The sequence below is a fragment of the Lycorma delicatula genome, chromosome 12 (assembly GCF_047948215.1).
Source record: "Lycorma delicatula isolate Av1 chromosome 12, ASM4794821v1, whole genome shotgun sequence".
In the NCBI taxonomy this organism is placed as follows: Eukaryota; Metazoa; Arthropoda; class Insecta; order Hemiptera; family Fulgoridae; genus Lycorma; species Lycorma delicatula.
Window position 1 is genome coordinate 49803454 of NC_134466.1, and position 23017 is coordinate 49826470.

The 23017-nt window shown below is 28.0% G+C and overlaps 1 long non-coding RNA gene across 3 annotated transcripts; it reads left to right on the plus strand.

Moving 5' to 3' along the window:
• The first annotated feature begins 1000 nt into the window (after nt 1–1000).
• On the plus strand, nt 1001–23017 carry LOC142333130 (uncharacterized). Of its 3 annotated transcripts, none has more exons than XR_012758537.1 (3): nt 1001–1365; nt 21008–21118; nt 22461–23017. It is a non-coding gene; the product is annotated as an uncharacterized LOC142333130 (long non-coding RNA). The 3 variants fall into 3 exon arrangements; XR_012758535.1 differs by having other exon boundaries at nt 1001–1369; nt 22461–23016; XR_012758536.1 differs by lacking the exon at nt 1001–1365 and adding an exon at nt 14136–14331.

Genomic DNA, 23017 nt, shown 5'->3' on the forward strand with positions numbered 1-23017 from the left:
ATTTATGTGCATATGTTAATATTTTTATCTCACGTATTTTCCAAAAATTATTTTCTTTAAATCTTTTTACCCGATAGAATCGTGGCACGTTCTAATTTAGCCATATTGTTGCACATTCATCAGCTTTCTATAAATATATATATATACACACACACACACACAAGTATATAGAAAATATAAAATATATTGATGTAAAATAAAAGTATATATATATTGGTTTGCATGGCATTTCTCTCGCTACCACTCCATTCGGTCACCCTAAAGCATAAGACCGAATGTGTGTGCCACACACGGCAACTGAACCTCGAACAGCTTAGCGACCAGTCCACCATTTTATAGCGCTTGGAGCCATAATAATTGGCTGGTGGTCAGCCATACTCAGGGTTAGCTTCCCACGGCAATGCGGTAAGAGTTTTTTCCTTAAGTAAACTACGGATGCCGGTTGACAAAGCAACCGCATCCAGGAACACGTTCAGACAATGCAGCCACATATATTATAAAGGATACCTGGAATGTAAAATCATTAAACGTTAGTTAAAATCATTCAGGTGGCAATTAACAGCTTAGAAAGTAACATAGTTAAGTATACCTGATTACATTTTTGAAGTCATAATTTCTGTTTTCAGAAAATCTTTGAAATTTATTTAAGATGTGCAATTTTAATTGAAAATAATAAGGACTAAAGCAAACCAATTAGAAATTCTTATTTTTTTGTAAAAGACTATTAAATAAATTTTAAAAATTTCTGTTTAAATAAATATATCGAAAATAGTTTAAAAGTATAGAATGTAAAAAACTATTAACTCAAAAATTGAAACTAAATGATTCAACATTAATAATATAAAAAGATATCTTTAAACAATGATAGAGTTAAAGAAAAAATGTAAATAGTACGGTAACTTTGTTGGTAGTAGTGACGTAGTAGTAAAGTAATATTTACATTAAAAGCGTATATTGCGTAGTTGCTGATTGTATATTATTATTTGGAAGCTGATGTGTGATCACATTCTGCTTTCGTCCCATACCAGTTGGTTCTTGCTGCAATCTGTCAAAGCAACTAAATGTGTCAAAATATGTATTGTTACATTGAAGAAAAATTATATATGTTTATTAATTGCTTCCATTATCGGTGTAATAACCAAAAATAAAACTTATATTTTAACTTATCTAATAAGTTCAAGTTTTTGAAAAGTTATTAATGTAGTATCAGTGTTATTAATGATTAACGTTGTCATATTCAATAAATTACATTTTAAATACAGAGCCGTAGTTAAAATTAATCAAATTCTCTAGCGTACTCGCTGTGTTAAGTAGTGTTCTTCTATATGAATCGACAGTTTAGGAAGACTTCTACATATAAACTATGTATGTAAGTACTTCTAATAATAATATTTTATATTAAGAAAAATAATACACTATTAAATAATGTTATTTGTACGTAGGTTAATGTTAATTACGTGAACGTTAATTTATTAGCAGAATTGTGAAAATTTAAAAACTAAAAGTTTTGACATTTACACACTTATAAAGCTTTAAAAATTTTCATTTTTAGCTTAGCCAAATATGTTTTTATTCTTGTAATTTAAGTTTAAATTGTATAAAATTTATATATATATATATATATATATATATATATATATATATATATATATATATATAGATTACTTTATAAAAATACAAAATAAAAATGCGTACTTTTAAGTACCAATAAAATTGAAGAGGGGGTTGCTGATTCTTTTGAAGACTAATTTTTGTTTTTTTTAAATGATTTTTAAATTAGAAGACTATTTTTTCTATTTAAATGATATAATTGCAAATTATTATTTGTTTTAAATATGAGTATTTTATTGAACTTCTGTTTTTTGTTTTATAAAAGTTATGTTTTTGTTAATAAGAAAATCTTTTATCTGTGTTTCCATTTGATGATTAAGTAGCTATTTATTTTAGAAGGGTAAATTACCTTTGTTGTTCAGTATCAGATATTTTACTAACATTTTTTTTCACTTTTTTAAAACATACATTAAAAAATTAAAAGGAATATAATGTTAAAGTTGCAGAAAATATTATTTAGTTTTATATATCTTGTTAATGTATCAAAGTTAACAGTGATAACTTTTTTCTTTAAAAACATAAACTTTTTAACAGAATTTATGAGATTTAAAATTTTGACATATTTTTAATTGTTCCTGTGGTCATGTTCAATGACTGGTACTGCCATTGTTTCATCCTGGATTCGGTTGATGATATTATTGGCAATTTTTTTATATTAAGCAAACATCTCTTTAGAATGTGGTCAAACAGCATGTCGGATTTGAATGTGTATTCATTATGGACATTGTTCTGTTTTTGTGTATATATATTTATTAAGAGTGTTGTCTTTATTGTCTGTACCTTTTCTCCACTTATCCCATGTTATTGTTTTTACCTTTTTGTACATTAGTTTATACCATCCTGTTTTTTTTTTTAATTTTCTTCATGTGAGTAGTCTCATAAAGCCATTTCTTCATTTTTTGTGTTGCTCTTCTTAATTCATTATTCAGTTTTCTCCGTGGTCTCTTATCTTCATTATATTTCTTGTAAGACGAAGAAAAAGATAATAAGTTGGTAACCTTGGCTTCCTTAACCAAACCGATGATTAGTGTTTTATTGTTTTTTTTATGGAATTTTTCATATTCACACTGAATTCATTTTCTCTTTGGCCTTTATTTATTTCCTTCAATAAAATAAATTAAAGAAAAGTAAATAAATACTTGTATTAAGAGCCTTTTATAATATTTCACATACATTTAGATATAAAGTATTTTTACTTAATAGCTTTTTCTGATTTCATGAAGAAATATGGTTAACTTCTTCAGTTACATTGATAAAGCTATGTTTTAAAATCATATTTATTGTATTTGATTCATTTTAGATTATTTATTTTTATCTTTTGAATCAAATCTTATCTTTCAGTGCTTAATATCCCAAACAAGCTGTTTATTAGTTAACCAGTTTATTATAGTCTGCAAAATCTCACATATATATTAGCCTAATTGTGTTTATCATTTTACAGCATTAAATGTATAACTGTAAGCCTATTTCAAAAATAAAGTAAACTAATTTATTTTAAGCCAATTAAATATCAGTCACATTTAATCTAACTTTTTCATTATCTAAATTTTTTTAACCATTCTAAATAATGTTATTGAACTTTTCATCTTATTTTAGTTAAGGATGTCTTACATTTTCTTTAATTTTCATTATTTACATCAGCTAATAAAATTAACTATTTCAGAAGCATATTATCGCAAATCACCACTATACAACCAATGTTATTCATATTACTTAGTCCTAGAACAACCACGAAAAAAAAAACAAAAATATGGCAGCAAACAGTCTTACTATAATATAATGTTTATTAATAAACATTATGTAGCCCTTATGTTGTCAAGAGCAAGAAAAATATAATATTTGCACTAAACCATAGTTAATTAATTATATTCTATTAAACTATATTTAAAATAATTCATCAACATCTTCCTATTAGTATTTTAGGATATGACAAAATAAAAATTTTTAAAGTCTTAATTATGAAACATTTGTGCATATATATTACAAACAATATAATCATCATTATCATTAAAAGTGAATAATGATAATGTCTTATTACGCTTCAGTTTCCATTTTTAACAAATTACTGGCCTTTTTAAATATCTTTCCATCAATTTATTTTCAATAAAGTTGTAAGATTTTCTTTCACAAAAGTAATAAAACCAAAATGGTTGTAATTAATGCTACGCTTTAGTTAATAAACTGAATTATGTTTATCATTGTTTGAGGTGTACAAAAAGTTGTGCTTAATTTTTTGCATTCCTATCTTCTAAATTGGTATTCTGTATTTATTTAATATATTTAGCATCTTCATAAATTTATCTTACTTTTATTTCATGTATAAACAGTTATTCTTTTATGAAGAGTGTTGTGGGAGGTGTCTAAAAATTTAAGGGGCTGATTCAGGACATCAAAATTTTAAAAAAAGTTCTTGTGGAAAAACAATCCAAATCACTTAATTTTCCCTCCTTCTAACATTTGGTTTTTTTCAATAAAAATTTATATCTTAAAAATAATTGGAATTATTTAATAAAATTTGGTATATGTGTACTCAATAATACTTTCAATAATACTCAATAATTAACTTTGAAAATCCAAAACGGCAGCCTTTTAACTTCTTATCATTAATAGCCTCATAGATATATGTTTTATTGAATTAAAATTAAGCCTCTTATTATGAACAGAATTGAAATTTATTTGTTCAGATGAATCGACAAACATTTTCACTTTCATTTGTTCAGATTCATTTAAACAATTTCATCTGTAACAGGGAAAATTGATTAAGTGGATCGTAAAATTATTTAGTCTTAAAATTTTGCACTTCTTTTACTAAAAAAAGAAATAATAAATAATTATTTTAAATTCACAATCAGTGAAGGAAGAGAAAGCTAGCACAGTCCATTTTCCTAGGATGTTACCTAGGAAATTCAGAGTCATTTTCCTAGGTTGTTTTGTTTATTCTAGAGACATTTTTTAGTCAATAGGTTTTTCAAAGTTCCAGCTGAAATAACTGTGGTCTGCAGCTGACATTCAATCATTTTAACTAAATCAGGCATGAAGAATACTGATAAGAGATATTGCTTTTACTTCTTCCTTTATTTCTGTTAATAAACATAATCTTTAATAGACAATATCTGAACAGTAAAAAGCTTTTTGAAGTTATAATTTGGGGAAAAATAAGTCGATCCAACTGAAAAAGAAAACCAGAGAATTTAAAATTAGTCCATATTAAAAGAAAAAACAGTTTATATTTAATTATATGAGTATGTAAAGTATAAAGTAACTAGCCATTTAGCCAGAGCCTGGGACCCTTGAAGCTCAGGTCAGCCCAGGCAAATCCCGGTGCCAACTCAGGGGCTCCTCGGCCTTCCTGGGGCTATGAGGCCTACCCTATGTCCGCAAAGCTTGCTTCAATCACCATTCCCATCTACCCAAAGAGCTCCACTCCCTGGACCCTGCAGTGTACATTATCTTCATGGTTGTGAGAATAATACTGATAAATAATAATTATAGTGTTCAGGCTGTATAGAAGAAACCTGAAAAAGAAACTAAATTACAAAAGATAGAATAATAGTAACTATGGTAACTAATATGGGAACACATACAATTGGTGACGAAAAATTCATGATGTTAGATCGAGATTGTACCTGTTGTATGCAGAAGTTAGCCTTCAACCTACTTACAAATACCCAGTTTGAATTTTGAAAATTATAAAATTGTGTAAAGAGATATTATAATAGCACCCCATTGCACCTCCCAAAATAGTGCGCAGGGGCACTCTGTTTGTTACCAGTTAATGGTGGCCTCTCACGAGGTGCTCACATACCTCATCACTCTAGTCTCTCACGCAGTTCCCACAGAAAGCCCATTGTTAAACAGAAATTATTTAAATTTATTTAATATTATTTTATTTTATTTAACGTAAATTTAATTGTATTATTTTTATAAAAACATAAATTCGATTAATTTCAATCATTCAGTTCAAACCCAGCTCCCGCAGTGATAGAAACGCACAGTTCATTAATTCAATTCATTAAAGTTGTGCTTCAACCGGCAAATCTCCACTAATATATATATATATATTTCATTTTTGAGATCTTTCGAGATGAAATATATTTTAAAACCTTCTCATTTATGCCAAGAAACATGGCTAAAGATTTGTTTGCGATTGATCAAGTAGTTTTTTGTTTACTCCAAACAAACAAAAACCCTCTTTCTCTTTATTGAATAGTATAGATTTATAGATACCGATTAATTAGAATTTTTCATAGTCTGTTACGGTTAAAAACTTATTTGTTTTAAAGTTATTTTAGAACACTTCACACAAGCAATAGTAGAGTTGAAGAACAGGCTATTTGCAGTCGTTTGCATATTATTTCTTATTAACTATCCAAATATAATATAATACTCATAAAATAAATATTCATGATGAAAGGAATTAATCAGTTGATAGTAAATAAACAAAATTTAATTATTTACCAAGAAAAATCCTTGGTATATTTTGCCATATTTCAACTCATCACTGTTAGAAAACGTTGTAAAATATATAACTGTAATTTAGTCTGGGACATTTGTGATCACTATCTTTGGATCATTTCAAAAAATGTCTTTCAGTATTTTTCTGATGTATTTTGGGTGTCAGATCAGTAGATATATGAGGTCTGTAAATAAAGTAATGAGACTGGTTCAGAAAAACTTTTTATTTACAATCCAATTCTACATGGACTCTATCACCTTTGAAATAGTTCTCTTGGAAAGCCATGCAACACTTCAAACAGTTTTCCCACTCTTCATAGCGGTGTTGGAACTCAGAAACCAAAATATTCTTGAGGTGGTCGGTTACATTTTTCGTTTATGTTTTCTACTGTTCCAAAATGCTGTCCTTTGAGTTTTTTTTAAAGTTTGGGACAGGAAAAAGTTGCAGGGAACAAGTCAAGTGAATAAGGTTGTTGAGGAACTACAGGAATGTTTTTCTTTGCCAAAAACTCATTAATTGAGTGTAACAAGGTGCATTGTCATGACGCAGCATACAGTTGTTTTTGATGGCTGGTCTCATGCAAGCAACTCTTTTTTGCAGTCTTTCAAGAATTTCTTGGTAAACATATTGATTTACAGTCTGTCCTGTAGGCAAAAACTCCTTATGGACAATGCCATTACTATCGAAGAAACAAATTAGCAGTTAGGTTTAATTAGCAAATTAGGTTTTGATTTTTGATCTGCTCATTTTTGCTTTTTTGGGATGTAGTGAGTTTGAAGTGTGCCACTCCTTGCTGTGGCATTTTATTTATGGGTCATACTCAAATATCCAAGATTCATCACCAGTAATAGCATTTTTTTAGAAAATCAGGATCAGTTTCAGTTCGCTGTAGAAAATCACGGCACACTTCCACCCTGTTATTTTTCTGTTCAACAGTGAGGTTTTTTGAGACCAATTTTGCACAAACTTTTTTCATGTCCAATTCGTTTGTCAAAATTTGACGGACTATGGTATGCTTCAAATTCAATTGTTTTGCAGACATGCTGACAGTTAATTGCCGGTTGAACCATATCAAGTCTCTGATTCGCTCTACACTGTCTTTTTTTGCCGTTAACGATCTTCAAGAGCGTGGATCGTCTGCAACTAATTCCTGGTCATCTGAAAATGCGTTAAACCATCTGAAAACTTGGGCTCGTGACAGAGCGTCATCTCCATATGCCCTTTTCAATTTTGGTAATTCTTAGTATCATTCTACCGAAGTTTAACATAAAACTTTGCAGAACGTTGCTTATAATTAGTATCACTCATTTTTGTAACGCACAACAAAAACTCGTTTCACAAAAGTTTGTTTACGTCTCACGGGGCAACAATAGGCTAAAGATATTAATACCTAATATAAATCAACTGTTCATATAATTATATGTTTACTAGTAACTTGAATTTACTAGAAACTTGTTTACTAGTAACTTTATTTCAGGTCGACCGTTTCTGAGGTGTGTGGTTAATTGAAATCCAAACACCAAAGAACACCGATGTCCACGATCAAGTATTCAAATCCCTATAAAAGTGCCTTTGCTAGGATTTAAACTTTAGAACTTGACTTCGAAATCAGTTGATCTGCGATGACGAGTTCACCACTAGACCATCCTGATGGGTAGGTGCGGTAGGCATGAGTCTATTGAAGACTACACGTTTACCGTGTTACTTACAGTTACACCCCCAGTCTCGCCAATGACTTCTTTTCTTTTTTTTTTTGATGAAGGGCATCGACTGCTTTCGTCATTTCGCCCTTCGATAATGGAAATTTGTAGCGTATGAAAAAATACCATGCCTGACTGGGATTCGAACCCAGGACCTCCGGATGAAATGCTGAGTCGCTACCACTCCACCACGGATGTCAGCATTTTAATTGTTGATGCGACTGTAAATAAAAAAAAAGATAGGTAATTACAATTATGAAAAACTTTTTTTTCTTTTCATACTTTTTGTTATTTGAAAAACTTAATTAAAATGTTTTGTACTGAAAAATATGCCTTTATTTCTTTATTTTTGAATAAAATCATATTAAAGAAAAAAAATTAATTTAAAAAAATTAAATTGTAACTATTTTAAGTAACTTTTAATCGATTATTAAATTTTCATCAATAGATATTGAGAGGCTGATACGGGTGAAAAATGTTACATATAAAAGAAAAAAGTGTATAATAATTTTTTTTTTTAAATATTTGTGAAATACTAGAAAAAAGAAAATATTTGTTCGTTGCCTAAAAACTTTAGACAAAAATATCAATGTAAAGGACTACTCTACATTTGTTTTAAAAGAAAAAATTCTGAAAAGAAAAAACTACTTCGTGTGTAGTTTTGAGTAAATCTTGATATCTAAAAATAAATAAATTAATTCCTTTGTGTTACACTCATATTGTTGTGGTGTGGGCATGTTAACCGTACAGTATATTACAAATTATGATGTGTCAGCAGTTTGTACGTGATAAACTAATTCGGGTAGTGTGTTATGCCGTATGTACATCGAGCGTAATGCGAGTGTGTATGCCGGTTGTCATCGAGCAATATGTGACCTTCGGCAAACGTTTGAAAACATGTTAGTTGAATTTAATATTACTGTTTTTTTCTTGTAATCCTCATCCAAGGACAACAAAATCAACGTTGTCGACAGATTCACGGAACTGATCGTCAGACAATACATTTATTTATTTTTTTATTATGGCTGTGAAGTGGTTACTGATGTAAGCAATATTATTTACTTTGTGATACTGGTTTACGACTCATTAAAACACTAACTATTCGAAATGCAATAATGTTACGTTACTGGGGAAAATTTATATATATACAGGTGATTCAAAATTATGCGGCAGTCTCTCGGTAGCTGATTCTATACCTAAAAATAGGAAAATATTTCATATAAACATAGGCCCGAAAACGCTTCGTTAGCGAGTTCGGCTAGCGAAAGATTTCGCCCGCATTTCGGTTCCTCCGGAGAAATGAAGACTTCCTGAAATTTTGGGAAGGTAAATTAAGAGGCGAATTCAATTACTTGTTATGATTTTTGACCTGTAAATATTAAAAAAAAAATGGGTCCTAGAACAGTACCTCCATTAATTTTAAAGATATCTGACGTAAAACACAAAAACTGGGGGTAAAAAATAACACGTTTTTGAATTTAATGTAAGAAATTTCTGTTAAATGGTTAATTAAGTTGTATTTTTTTTTTCAATTAGAAATGTAGAAAATTTAATTCTGAAAAGATCATGTAAATTACTTAAGTAAAAATTGAGTATGTGATATTGATATTTAACTTTATTAAAAATTACACAGACTGAATTATGGAAAAAAATTTAACAGCACGGTTCCTTAAGAATTTTGTCAATAGGGTGGAAACATCTTTTAACATAAAATGTAATTTAAACTTTGAAAACAAGAGAAAAATGAAGTTAAAGATTAATGTTTTAATTAAATTACCTTCAAAGTTGCTCGAAGTGACCCCCGTTTTATACATGATTAACAGGTTAAATACATGAATTTCGCTCGACGATTGTTTCTAAAACGGTAGGATCCTACCCGGATTCTACTTGTAAAACTAAGCAAAAAATGTCAACCTCTCCTTCGTTCTCCCTCTGTCTGCCAATTTGTTATTTTTGTATAAAAATTTATATCTCAAGTTTGGATAGAAGAATCACATTAATATTTGGTAAGCGTCTTGGTAATAAAATTTAAAAAATAAGCAAAAAATCAGGACTTAAATACTTTCGCAAATTACAAAACGGCGTTCACTTTTTATTTTTCAATTCGTTATATCAACATAAATAATAATTTTATAAAATGTATATTATTGCTGAAATATTAAGCCTTATGCAAAATGAAATTTTATTTTTTAAGATCAGTTAACATATAGCCGAGTTGTGGCAGAAAATGTTATTTTGTGTCTGTTTTCATTTCCTCCACTTTACGTTCAATTCTATTAAATATTAATTGTTTTTATTTATTGCTACCTCTAGTATTGTATTGCATTTGTAATGCCGGTCAGTTGCTCTACCTCTACCTGTGGTCACTGAGACCTTGATAGCCAGTGCAAAGACCTTTAATTAGCAAATGTATTACCTTTTGACTTAACTATAATGTAAATTTTAATCATCATTGTATGAATGCCCTGCCAGAGGAATCGGTGACTTAAATAGTTCAGTAAGCATTACCGGTAGAATCGGTAGCATTTTTCATGCTCATGATCACAAACTCAGTTTATTTTGTTTTGTGTTTGGGTTATATATGTAGTGTGATTGACTACTATACTTCTATAGTATTAGTAATTATTTTTAGTGGTAAGCGTTGTATAGTGTAAGTCTAAAAAATTCATATACAGTATAATTATCAGGATGGAAAAAACAGAAAAACTATACAGTTTACATTTGAAATTTCAAAAGAAAAAAAGAGTTTGTGATCATCTAGCTGAAAGTGTTGCTTTGACATCATAGGTTAGTAAGTGACTAAATGTGTAAGTAGTGATTCACTCTTGGAACCAATTCACCTAGCTCAGCTAAAGAACAAAAGTTTAGTAATGCCTTGTTTGATGATCCTTATTAAAATCTTGGATTCTGCCTAGTGATGATAAAAAAACAAATGCCGTACTATAAATACTGTAATATTGAAATTAACAGTAGCAAAAGCCTTATGCATAGACATGCAAATACCCCTTAGTATAAAGCAAATGTAGAATGTACAATCACCATCTTTAATGTAGCCACCAGTCTATTAACAGCATCTGTTCCTCGTTACATAAGAAGCATGTGGTTGCACTGATACTTTATATTTAATAAGTAATGCTGTTTAGCGGTTAATGCTAGAAATATCTTATCCGAAAAACTCTTTCTCTTTGAGTGTTGATAAATCAATAAACATTTCTTAAAAATAAAATAAATCAATAAACAATGTGATGAGTCAAAAATGGTAGAAGACTCATTCTTAAGCGTCACTGACAAGTCAGTAGTTCATCTTTGTTCAAAACAATTATTTTGCTGCTTGAAGAATTAGCAGTACCACTTATAAACTTGTTAGGATTTACCACTCCACAAAAAATAATGCCTCTATAATGATGGGACAGCAAACAGGAATTCAACCTGGGCTTAAAGAGTTGATTAACATTTATATATATCTAGATGCATTTGGCACAGCGTTAGTTTGTAGACTTCACAAGCTTGTACTGTAAATACCTTCCAAATGCTGTTGAAGAGCTCTGTAGTGACATATCCAATTTCATTCAAAAGAAACGAGAAAGATTAGAAGAATTTGAGGTGATTCAACATTTATTGAATCTTAAAGCTCATAACTTAAATTAGGTAAAATATGATGGTTTTTTATAAATGATGTAGTTCAAAGGATTATAGAACAGTGGAATGTATTACTGTCTTATTTTAGTTTGTGTTGTAGAAGATGGAATAAAGCAAGCCCGGTCAATTTTAAATTCTCTCCAAGACCCTGTCATAAAGGTGTAATTTTTTATTCATGGCCATTTTCCTACCACTTGTGACACACCTAAACTTAAAGTGTATCAGGAGACTTCATATAGGTTTCATCAGTTGCTCTTAAATCTTGCAGACAATAGAGGTAGAGTATAGGCTCTTATACTGCAGGTGAAGAACATGGAATAAATTGAAAAAACCATAAGGAATTTGAAGTCAAGTGTCTATCCTCCTATGTTGGATTTTCAGTTAGTTCTATGTTGGGTTTCAATTAACCACACATCTCAGAAATGGTCGACCTATTCATTTCCTCCACTTTACGTTCAATTCTACTAAATATTAATTGTTTTTATTTATTGCTACCTCTAGTATTGTAAATTAATTTCAAATTAAGTAATAATTTTCTCACGCTAAAGTTTAATGTTAAATAATAATAAAACAATCTATATTAATTTTTCACTTTTGAATAATTTAACACAGCGATTATTACTTCTGATCATGTTAACAATGGTAAAATGCAATGCAAATTTTAAAAAAATAAACCATATGATATAAAATAAAATAAAATCATTAGTAATATAAAATCATTGTTTACTTGGGAGTGTTTGCTTAACATTCAGTGTCATTGGTTATTTTTTAAGTTTTGTTGTTTTTTGATCATGGAGTTTAAATATTCTTTTGCAGAAATGTGTGAAGTGGATTTAATGTATGGTTTTGCAAACTGCAACAAGGCAGAAGCAAAATGACTGTAAGAAAACAAGTTTCCTAATAAACGTGTGCCAAATGAAAAAAATAGGAGTACTAGGACTATTGAATTAGAAGAAAGTGTTCTAAATCGTGTGGAAGAATCCTCTGATAAAAGTACACGTTCTCTGGCAATACAATAAGGTGTGGGCCACGTGAAAGTGGCGGATTTTAAATGGTGTAACTGTCTTTACCCTTATCACCTGCAGCATGTACAGGGGCTGACTGCCGATGATTTTCCACGCAGATTGGCTTTCTGTAGCTGGTTTAAAAGAACAATAATTGAAGATCCTTTATTTTCGGCAAGGTATCAGTTCACAGATGAAGCTTCTTTCAACAGAAATAGTGTATAAAAAAAATATATATATATAACATACAAGTTTTAAAAATTTCACCTTTGGAAATGAAAAAATTATAAACATTTTTTTTTAATCATTAAAAGTACTGGAAATATTATTTTTTCTAATTTCTTTTTATTAGATGAAATATTACGCCTTCAATTGTGAACAAAATGACATTTTATCTGTTCAAATCGGTTGAAAAAATATTAAATATGACTGATATGTTTCGGTGATTTGCAAAAGTTATTCCTGAAAACTGACACAAGATTGCATAATTTCCAGTCTGCATCCCTCTGCCGACAAGCGGGTAAAGCAGTGGTACTCTTTTAGCAATTATACTCTAAATACAGTATAATTTTGTTGATAAAAGTCATTTGACCAAGGGGTAAAGGAGACAATTCTTTTTATTGAACATTTAAATCTTTTTTCAGCACTGTACTCTAAATACTGCATTATTAAATCAATATTTAAAAATCGTATGTCGTATTTGAATAAAAGTTTTTTTAGAGCAAAGCCGGGAAACTTATGCAACCATTCGCTAGCTCTTTTTTGTTTGTTTTAACTGACTGTTCACAAGGTAGAACAAAAAAAAAAGATCTTTCTCTATCTAATAGCACATCCCCATGTCTTGTACCTAACAGCTGTTTAGCTGTTAGGTACATATACAAATCCAGATGAATTACGTTATTTAAAACTAAAGCAAATGTATAATAAATAAACATTTATTAAGAATTAAATATTACAACATAAATTGAACAATAAAAACATCTAATTGTTATTTTTAGTTAAATGGGTCCTGAAAAAAACAGGTTAGGTCTCTTTTCAGAATCTTACTGGTACCAGCATTATCACAAAAATTTTTTTCAATCATAAAATAAAAATAAAATTTAATTTCAATTATCACAAAATGCAACAAATATATCAATCAAAGGACTTCTGATTAAGCATCACCAAAACGTTTTTTTTTTTCAATTCTTTAATTGCAGATTTATCTAACTATGATTTTTTACTGTCTACTCAAGTTTATTTTATATATATATATATATTTTTTTTTTTCTAATTTTATTGGATCTAAAAAAGGAAAGCTAACCATTTTTGGTCATACTAGTTAGTTGTAGTGAATATTTAGAAGATAATAGTTTAAGAATAAATTAAGCTTATTAAATATTACACCAGAGGATGTACTGTGTAGCTATACAGTACCCTTTTTGAATCCACTTTAACAATTTGAGGTTCTTAGCTCTTTATCAACCAGTTTGAACAAATGAATTTTGTTCATAATAAGACTCAATATTTTATCTAATAAAAACACTATTTCATAAAAGTAAGTAAGTATTTCATTAAAAGATTTTAATGTCTGCCATTTTGAAATTTTAAGAACTAAAATTTTCAAATATTTATCCTGTAGAAAATATTGTGGTACACATTATATTTAATTTAAATATCACTAAAAATATATTAATACTCTAAATATATTAATTTATTGAAAAAACAATGTTTGACAGAGGGAAAATGAGGTGAGATAAGGAATTTGCCCACATGAACCTTTGTTTATTTTGATGTCCTGAATCAGTCCATTAAATTTGTCCAACACTTCTCCAAACACCTGTACTGTTATGTATAATAAAGCTAAAGATGAGTGGAAAAAGAAGGATCAAATTTTCTGATGAAATTAAAATTGAAGTTGGATGTATTAAATTAATTTGCAGTGAGTAAATATAACCATCAAATAGTTATTATTTATAGCAAAACACCATGAAGATGTTTTATTGCCTCAAGCTGGTACAACTGCATAAAAAAGGCATCTAATTGCATAAGTCTATTTTCTATTATCTTTCCTTGACTTTACTTTCAAGGTTTAAGGAAGTTTTTATATGAGGGAGAAGTAAGTCAGGTTACAATTACAAAAAGAATATTGATTTGTACTGGAAATAAAGCCACAAACCTGTAATAGATTATAATAATATTAATGCACTCAACACTTGCAGTCAAGATGATCAGTATTTAAGATCAGCTTAAATACTCTACATTACTCATATTAAAAAAAAAACATTATTTTTACAAACATTAATTTTTCTGATATTATGTTCAGTAAAACCAAAGAAATTGAAATACTTCTTTCCAATAAATCATCAGGTTTTGCGTGTTTTCAGAACTTTGGCAACAAAGACAGAAGCCATTTCTAAAATAAGTAATTTCAAACATGCTGAAAATTTTTATAGAACTGCACATAAAACTGAGGGCGTCTCAATTTTTGTTTAAGATTAACAATTTTAATAAAATTAAAATTTATTTTGTTGTAGAAGAAATTCTGAATGTGAGAACATTCAATGGTCAAGTCTAAAGTTGTTTGTAATTAACAAATTAATTACTGGTAATTTATAGATTTCTTTTGGATCTTTCTATGAAACTATTTTTAAAATTCGTAATAAATTTGACATTGTGTACGGAGACTTAAATTTTAACCTTCTAGACAATTCTAATATTGTAACAAAAAAACTATTTCAGTTTGAGTTAGCAGGACTAAATATTTCTACATCACAGTCAACTAGAATTATAAGTGCCTTTGCTGCCTGTATTTGTAATATTTTTTTACAAATTCATCTACAGGTAATTTATTGTTGTTTTGCACAAATTACAATCTTTCAGACATTAACTGTAAAATTGCAGAAGAAAATTTTGAAATAAAGTAAATTTCATGGAATGAAGTACTTTTATTCTTTTAAAGAAGTGGTCAATGAACATATAATTAAAAGAAATCTTTGTCTGAAACAAATTAGGAATTTAACAAAATGTAAAATAATAATAAACAAAATGTAATGATTTTCTTAATGTTTTTCAAAGTTTTCTCTCTTTTTAGTTTCTTTGCAGCTAGAATTCTTTAGTAAAAAAGAAATAGTTTAAACATAGAAAAGAATTAAATTTTCTATAGTTAAACTACAAAAAAAGCATCTAAATATAATTATCTGATAACTTTCAAAATTACTTTAAAAAAATTGTAAATGACTTTATATATAAAAGTTATATTCATAAAGGTAAAATAAAATACTGTTATAATATTTAGTTCAAAAGACATCCTCTGAAATAATACCTAACAAAGTTAAGTTAGTTTTTTAACAAAGTTAAAAATTATGTGGGGATTTGTTAAAAGTAAAAATGCATTCAGAAATAAAACAAATAAAATAACTTCACCAAAAAAACAAAAGGTCCATTATATCATTATATCCATCTGTGTCCATTATATCACCCTCTATTTTTGTAGTGGAACAATTCTATAAATTTTCAGTATTTCAAACAGCAATAACTGTGATCCATTTTAAACATAGCCATTTTTACCTTGAATGTTTTTGTTGATAAATCAGTATTTTTATTTCCTGCAAATAACCAGTAAATAGATGCTGTCATCCTTTATACAAATTTAATTAAGAAATCTCAGCAATGGAAAATTTCCCAGCTGCTTTAAAATTTTCATTCTTATTCATATCCTTAAGAAATGGTGTTAACTTAATTAGAAAACTATAGCCCGATTTAGATATATATGTATTTTCCAAAGTGTTAGAAAGAATTATGAAAAATGCACTTTTAAAATTTATTGCTAAGCATAGCATATTAACAGATTTTCAGTATGGGTTAAGGAAAAGTTTGTTTACTGCTACAGATATTTTCATTTTTACATCCTTGTACAAAGCTAAGGAAGTATTGTGATCGTGAAAAATTTCGGTTTTCAGATATCAATGGAAGTATCCATTTTGACCAGCCCTGAATCAATTTTGACTAGTTTTGGCATGACATCTGTATGTACAAATGTATGTATCTTGCATAACTCAAAAACGAATAGCCATAGGATGTTGAAATTTTGGAAATTCAGACTGTTGTAACATCTAGTTGTGCACCTGCTCTTTTGATTTCAATCGACTGGATCAAAAGTGTCCAAAAAACATAAAAATAAAAAAAATGTGATTTTTGACTATTTTTTAACTGCAGTAATAAGCCCTCATTGATAGCTTTTCAATACTATGCCATAAATAGTACTTATTTTCATTGGTTCCAGAGTTATAGTAAGCAATATTTTAATTAATGAAAAATATTTGGATCTTACAAGGAGAAGAAGGCACATCGGTTAGAATGAGACTTCATCTCCTTTGTTTTAACTTTTTGTTTTTTTTTTTGTTTTGATTTAATAATTATTAACCGTTGATTGTAAAAAAAAGTTTTACAATAAATAATGATTCAATAGTAACAAAAAAAAAATTTTGTGATCTCAATAAAACATTCAATTTTTTTTCGTTTTCTTTTTTTACTGTGTTGGTGTCTGTGCTCTTAGAGTAGCATCTTGAACCTTCTGACCGTACACAGGCTGTTGAAATTTATAAGCCTACAGATTTTTTTTTAAACTGATATACACTTTCTTAGATAGATATTAATGCTTTAAAGACACTGAAATCTTTTATTCATGTGTTTCATGCCTATGATCAGAGGAAACATTGAAATTTCACCATGGGAATGAGTTTCATATCTATCAACAGGTGGAAGGCATGATTCCAATTCAACTGCAATCATCTTTTCAGAATAAACAGAATTTAAGAGAGTGGATATTTATAAACACAACAACCAAAATGTTTATAAATAAAAAAAAAAAAACAGTAAAAACTACATCACAGTTTTATTCTAAAACACAGATTAATATATTAAACTTTTGTAAACAGTAGGGGACAGGAATAGTTTACAATCAGAAAATGTTTTCTGATTGACTAAAAATAGTCATCTGGTAACATGGATTGAAATAAAATGTTGGCAGATTAATTTGTTGTTTATTAATTAATTAATAAACAGATGGACAATTAATTTAATGGCTGATTTCAAAAAACCACAAAAAGTAAAAATTCCTTTTTTTTAATTTTCCTTAAATTCTAACTTTTTAAAATTACACCAAATTAAAAACACCTAACCATTAATTTGGAACAACCAACAAAAATTAAAAATTTAAGAATATTTTAAATAAATATATTTAAATTTAAAAAAAAGGAGATGAAGTCTAAGTAGAACCGATGTGCCTTCTTCTCCTTATAAGATCCAAATATTTCATTAATTAAAACGTTATGTGGCTATAACTCTGGAACCAATGAAAATAAGTACCACTTATGATATATCGCCGAAAAGATTTCAATGATGGCTTATTACTGCAGTTACGAAAAAGTCCAAAATCGAAATGTTTCAAAATTGAAGAAACCCCTGTACACAATTTTTGCCCTGTCGATTGCAATCAAAAGGGGAAGTGTACAATTAGATGTTACAAGAGTCCTAAATTCAAAATTTCAACATCATACGGCTAATCATTTTTGAATTATGCGAGATACAAACGTACATACTGACCACGCCGAAAGTAGTCAAAATGAATTCAAAGATGGTCAAAATGGTGATTTCCGCTTTAATCTGAAAACCGAAATTTTTCACGAACACATTACTTTCTTTACTTAAATTAAGAAGTGAATTAAAAAAAAAAATATGAATTCGTGTGAATTAATAATATATTATAAATATAGATAGTATTATAATTTATTTTTTCTTTTTTATTAGGTGTTTTATAAGTCCCAAAATAATATTGGTTTTAATACATTTAGTTAACGTTACATACAAAAGATTTACAATTAACTTGTTTCCCGCGTAGACTTTAAAAATCAAAATGTCGGCAGTAAAGGATTTCCCGGTTTAATATTTACGTAAAGATAGCGTCCTTTCAAACGCTACGTTAGTAGCTGTTATTTAAGTAATGTAGTGGCGTCGGTTTGTCTGTTGGTGTAGGTCGCCAATGCTTACTACGAAAAATTATTTTATAGATCTACTGATTGGTTTCTGTGAATAGTGAAATAACATTTTTCACCCTTGCTCCACGTACTAAAAGTGTGTAATGAATGATTTATACATATTTAATCTGTTCTAAATAAGTGGATGAAAAAAGTAAGTAAAGGCATTTAGTTAATTTTGATGAATTACTGTGTATAATATTAAAGTGAATTTTTGAAGGCGGTATACATTAAGTATTTGCAGAGGTATACTTGATAAATTGTGATAAATGAAGAGGTAACTAGGTAAATAAAAAATATAAGTGATTATGACATTAACATTTATAGTTAATTTGAACCAAACTGTAAAGACCTAAATTTTTGGAAACTTTTTTTTACTGTTTTAATATTATTTTTTTGTGTTCATCAACTAAGTTACTTTGCATTATTTTCTTGTTATCAGTTCTAATCACAAAATTAAAGATTTTATTCAAAATTATCAGTTTCATATTGGTTATTCCTGCTGAATATTAAGTAGCTAATGATTTCCCAATTCTACCTGTCTATTTTAATGGTTTGCTTAAAGTGTTTAACATTTGTACATAAAGAAACACGTAAACATTTACTACCTGAGACAAATTATTTAAATTACACCTTCAAAATTTTTTATTAATAAACTCAAATTTGTTATACAAAATGTGAAAAGCATAGTACAGTATATATTTTTATTCATTTAACAGCATAACAAAAAAAAATAATAATACTTAGGTTATTAAATTATATTCAAATTGATAAAACTTTTCTTGCAAAAGACTTTTGAAGCTCCTTTTTAAATCTGCTTCTTGTAGGAATGAGGTAAAATATATATATATATATATATATATATATATAATATTTTTGTGAATTGTTATGTGCTGTTAATAAATTAATTAATTAGCTGCATAAGACATTTGGAAGAAAGATTTTTATTAGTCTGAAACAGACTAGTTTAAAAACTTTAAACATAATTATTTAGGATTTCCTTTTATAAAAAAAAATTGTTAATTTATTATCATCCATTCAATTTAAGTGACTATACAATTTGAGTTCTTTTTCTAAATTATAACATTTCAAAATTTCGGTAAATTTCTTCTAATTTGCTTAATTTATAAGAATTATCCTTGTGGTTTGACCGTAGAGTTTTCTTAAAATTATTTTTTTAACTGTTTTCCTTAAAAATTCTGTATACCTTACATACCACACAACACTTCTCTAAAACTATGCTTTCTTAGTGTCTTAATTATGGGTTTTTGAATAAGAATTTTTTTATTTTTTTGAAAGCCACTTTCATTTTTTGTGTTCTGGCTTTTACTTCTTCTTTTTAAAAACATTCAGAGTAATTATTTCCCCTAAATGTTAAAATTTTTGTAACTTTTTGATTGATTCTTATTCTGAAATTTTCATTGTTTGGATTCTACTTTTATTATTGGAATCACTTATATGAAATTTGCAACTTGATTTTGTTTGCACATTTTTCTAATTCTTGAATTCTCTAATGTCTATTGCCAAAGTTACCAAATCATCAGCAGATGCTAAAATGTTTACATTTATACATATAGATGTTGTGCCCCATTTTTATTAAGTATTTGTATTATCCTATTCTATTTCTCAGTAAATTTTTCCAGAGTGCAGTTGAACAATATTAGTGAAGAGACCATCACCTTGTCTCACTATAGATTTTGTTTCAAAGGGTTTGGAAATTCCTCCCAAAAATAAAAATTTTGAGTATGTTTATTATATTATGTTTAGTGTCTTATTATTGACAGTTAGGAAGTTTTATCGCCTTTAGGAAAGTTTACAAAAATAAACTATTAATTCCAGATTTGTAATTTTTTTGTACTTTTATAATTATATGATTATTGTTTTTTTTTTTTTTATCAATACCAATTGTTTGTGAGTTTTATATTATCATTATTTTCAAACCACCTATGGTGGAAATATGTGAATATTTTCTAAGCTCAACTCTCTCAAACCAGCTGATATTTTTAGATTAATTCAACTTGAATAACAAGTGAATTACTTTTTTTTTAAAAAAAGGTAAGGAAAAGATTAAGTTTTTCAAATTTTTACAATCTGATGTAAACAATCATTTTTGTAAATGGTTATGTAATTTTAAAGAATTTTTTTAGACTTATTTTTTAAAGCAAATACATTCTGATTAAGTAGATTGCAATTAGTATTTCAATTATAATAAATAAATAAAAATTAATTTTGAATTATTCAGACTAATTTAAGTAAGAGTTTTGGAAAAACGTATACAACTCTTTTCCTATTGAAAAAACTCAATATTTTTTTTTTTTAATTTTTGTAACCGTTACGATCAGGTGCAATGTAAACATCAATTTTAGCTTTGTACCATATTGGGTGCCTATAAATAGTGGATTGAGAACACACCAATCAGCAGATCATTATTGTTTATTAGTACATACTTTAGTTGTAAATTCTAATTTTATTGAAAATTGTTAAGTTTAAAATATAATTAACATCATAATTTTCCTTCATGCTTTAACATTGTTCTATTGTTTTTTAATTATAGTAAATTTTTATTTTTATATTTTCCAGATAGAAGTGATGCACCAACAGAGATTAAAATAACATGCCCAGGTATATAAAGAATTTAAGTAATTAGTAAATGATCATAAAAAAGAATCAACATCTGGAATATTGTTAAAGGTAAGAACTCTTATTTATTTAATAACATTTCAGAATAACAGATTTGAAAAATCAATTCCATATTTATGATAGAAGGTAGATTTTACCGTCAACAATTATATAATTTTGTGTTCTGTTAGCAACGGTGGAAACCAGAAAAAGATTTTTCCTACTTAAGGCATGGTTTCATAGACTGCATTGTGTGTGTGTGTGTGTGTGTGTGCCCGCGCGCGCGCGCGCGCGCGCGTGTGTGTTGGCAAAAAAAATTGTTAAGTTATCAGTGGAATGAATCACCGCTGATACACTGTAAACACATATTAATCCAATTTATTTGTTATATATATATTTTTTTTTCAATTTTGCTTATCCTTGAGATTTTGTTAAATTAATTTTGCTTTTATAATTGCTAATTTTTTACTTGATTTAATGATGACATACTGATAATGGTTTTAATATTTATACTAATAGAGTATACACATGAATATTGTTGGAGATGCATTCATTTGATTTTAGAAATAATCAGGATAAAGCATTGCCAATATTTCCCGTTTCAATATAATTTTCACCATCATTTTATTAATTTTAGGAAGGGTAAAATTACCAGTTGCGTGAGACTATGAATTTTTGTGGGGTCCATTCGTATTTAAATTTAATTTTGGGTTTTAGTGATCACAAGGCCCTGCTGAGAATAATTCAAGGTATTTTTTCTCCCTTGGGAAAGTCAGCTTTTTTTTAATTTATAGATAAGACCAGTCATTATTACTGATGTAGAATTATTTTTTATTGGCATATTAATAAATATACTATATTTTATATTATTAATAAATATAATATCTATGCAATAAATTAATATTAAATTTATTGCATCAAAATTGTCTGAGCTGCTTTACTCTACTACTGCGGCTAAAGATACCCGAGGAAACTTTTGTTTGTGAATATTTTAGGTGCAACACTTCATTGAAACCTCTCCTCCCACTTTATTTGTACCTGTTGAGTGTGGGTATACCCTTTACATTTGAAGGTATTATAGTTTCACTAGTCATAAATTTTAAGTAAGAATTTTGGAAAAATGTTTACTGCTCTTTTCCTATTGAAAAAACTTAATATTTTTTTTAATTTTTGTAATCATTACAATCAGTGGCAACGTAAACATCAATTTTAGCTTTGTACCATATTGGGTGCCTATAAATATTGGATTGAGAACACACCAATCGGCAGATAATTATTCTTTATAAAATATATACTTTAGTCATATGAAAATTGCTAGGATTAAAATACAATTAACATCATAATTTTCAGTCAGGTTTTAACATTGTTCTATTGTTTTTTAATTATAGTAAGTTTTTATTTGTATATTTTTCAGACAGAAGTGATGCACCAACAGAGATTAAAATTAAATGCCCAGGTACATAAAAAATTAAATTAATTAGTAAATTTTCATAAAAATCAATATCTGGAAAAAAGGTAAAGTTAAGAACAGTTATTATTAATTCCATATGTGAAATTCCCTAAGATTTTTTAAAATTTCACAGAGATTTAAGAGATTTTCTCAATAAAATTGTTTGATTACTTTTGGTTCACTGAGAGTCGAGATGAGAAAGTTGGGCACGAAGACATATTGTTTTGTTTATGTTTGAAAGTCCCTTAAAGTTTAAAGAAAGCAGAATATTATTCTTACCACTACTACAGTGTTAGTCATATATCTCGCATACTTGTAGCATCTCTTCACTCCCAATTGTATGTGTATTTGAACAGTTAGTTGTTTGAAGTAAATTTATTCATAGAATTAATTTAAATTATCAAATAAAATATAACATACCGCTTACTAAAATGTCAAACATTATACAACAGTTATCTAAATCGGAAACAAATTTTGTTAAAATAATTAGGTATCCCTCATTTAAAATAGCAGTATGACCA